Below are 2,430 nucleotides of genomic sequence, written 5' to 3'. Positions count from 1 at the left end.
TTGATTGATAACTTCTTTATAAACAAATCTGCAAATTTATGAAATTGCATTTAAATTATTAAAAAAATAGTTTTCAACAGAATTAAATAAAAGAAACAAATGAATTTTTGATATATTTAATCTTTTAAACAATTATACTCATTATATCAAAAGTTTTATTGCTTATCTACAATACATTTTTTTTTGTTGGTGTGATTCAAACCAAGGTGACTGGTTTGAATCTTATCAGATTATATAATAAATCAAGAGTGAATATAGGCAACTTGTCGAATGACAATTAATTTTATAATTATACTAATTATAATTAAAAAAATCTATAAACTTAGTAATAATATATGCAAAACATCTCACAAAACGTTTAAATAAAGTATTATTATAGGCAACTTCTAACTCACCTAGTTACATAATATTTTGTAGTGGGCATATGAAAATTGATACAATTAAATGAGTCTATATCGCAAGCCTGACAATCGAAAGACCGTCTATTGAAATCCCGAAGTTCGAAATCCCGACTTTATCGAAATTCCGACTGTATTAAAATCCCGACACTTGACATCGGGATTATCGTAGTCGGACACAGTCGGGATTTCGAACGTCGGGATTTCGATAAACGAGATTTCGGTTGTCGGGCTTGCGATTGCCACCGTAATTAAATTTGTATCTAAGTTTTTGAATATGCGCACTTATGAATTAAGCATTTCTATTCAAATTATTTCAACCATATTTATCAAAATAATTGTTTATATAATAATTTGAATATGTCTACAATTTTGTTTAACTATATTGATTTATACATTACCATGTTTCTTACAATAGAAGAAAAAGAATTACAAAAGTGATGGCAATTTTAATATGAAAATTTAATGCAGATTTCAGTGCACAAACAATTTTTTTTGTAACTGTTACAATTGCTATTTGCATAATGCCAGTTGCTTATAAATGTTTGATAGTTTACAGCAAGACTTGAAAAACAATGCATTATATCATACATAAATTATTAGTAATTAGTTCAAAGCGCAGAAGGATTGAAGCAAATTTAGTTGCCTACATAAAAAAATTAAAATAATTAAAAATTATTCAAATAGTATAGAATAAAATTATATTTCGATTAACGTTACCTCTAATAACGAATCTTCCATATAAAGAAGTCAGCAAGCGCAACTTAAGACCAAAAATTACAATTAGTTTACCAATTAGAAAACCCGAAGGCTTTAGTAGGTAACAATACCTAACATAAATGCATTTACATTTGAAGAGCAAAAAGAAGAAAACTTCGTTAATTGAGGTACAACTGTAATTTGTAGGAATTTTTATATATAATTACAGCTTATTTTGTATTATAGAAGAATTCGAAGAATTTGTCTGCACATTCATAAATATTTAAATTATATTATAAGGATTGATGGATAATTTTTTGAAAACAGCTGGAATGTTAATATTTATGGATATAAAAATAATAAGTTAATGAAATTAAACAAAAAGCTGGGCTCAACCGGGATTTGAACCCGGGACCTCTCGCACCCAAAGCGAGAATCATACCCCTAGACCATTGAGCCGACATATAAATAAAAGCAAATTCTTAACTTTCTAATCTAAATAATAAATATATTTTCCCTTATAATTATTGCATAGAAACATATTTTATATAATTAATAAAATAATATACAATACAATTTGATTCGGGACATGGAGCAGTACAGACGTGTTTGATAGCAGCATTGTGATAAGAAATATTTCTGTTTTTTTAGCTTCGTTTGGGATCGAGTGTGAGCTGTGTGATCGCAGATCATTCTTGTGACCATGGAGCGGGATGAAGAGGGCCCTTCGGAGGCGACGGGTTCCCTATGGGAGCAGGGATAGCGGAAGACCGAAGAAAGAATTCGCAAAAAAACTACTAAAACGAAAACCAAAGATGGCACAAGAACCTGCTATTTTAACAGATAAGAAGTATTTTGCAAACAACAAATCTCTGGATGTTTTCAAGATAAATGTGCGCAAGGCGACAATGAGATTGCAACTATCTAAATTGTCGTCGAGGGGGGCCGGAAACCCAAAGGATATTATGCTGGAAACGAAGACAGGCTTCATCGAAAGCGTTCCTCCGAAGCCCAAAAAAACACGGCCACAACGCGTCACTGTCTTGTGTCCCCACAAGAATGGACCTGGACATTACCGACGCTGAAATCAGCGAGCATCTCAAGTCATCTGCAAAAGGATCGTATCCAGGGCGACGGGACAACCAACCTACAGAGACTTCTACATGGGGGCTTGTTCTATATGAACAAGCACTTCTCGGCAGACCAAGTGCTCCAAATCCCAGGGCCAACATCCGACAAACCTATGCATTTTGCAACTTCCCGCCTCCAATGGATGGCATGCAACTCGGAGGATCATGCTGCATGGTCTTCCAAATGTCTGAAGAGGCTAACA

General features: G+C 33.0%; 1 non-coding gene across 1 annotated transcript; it reads right to left on the bottom strand.

The window, feature by feature from the left end:
* Positions 1-1,484: 1,484 nt before the first annotated feature.
* On the bottom strand, positions 1,485-1,556 carry Trnap-ugg. Its single transcript has one exon. It is a non-coding gene; the product is annotated as a tRNA-Pro (tRNA).
* Positions 1,557-2,430: the final 874 nt, after the last annotated feature.

Source organism: Nicrophorus vespilloides, unplaced genomic scaffold (genome assembly GCF_001412225.1).
Source record: "Nicrophorus vespilloides isolate i.1.1-1 unplaced genomic scaffold, Nicve_v1.0, whole genome shotgun sequence".
Lineage (NCBI taxonomy): Eukaryota > Metazoa > Arthropoda > Insecta > Coleoptera > Silphidae > Nicrophorus > Nicrophorus vespilloides.
The sequence above is the reverse complement of the archived record's forward strand: the minus strand, read 5'-3'. Positions and strand labels throughout refer to the sequence as shown.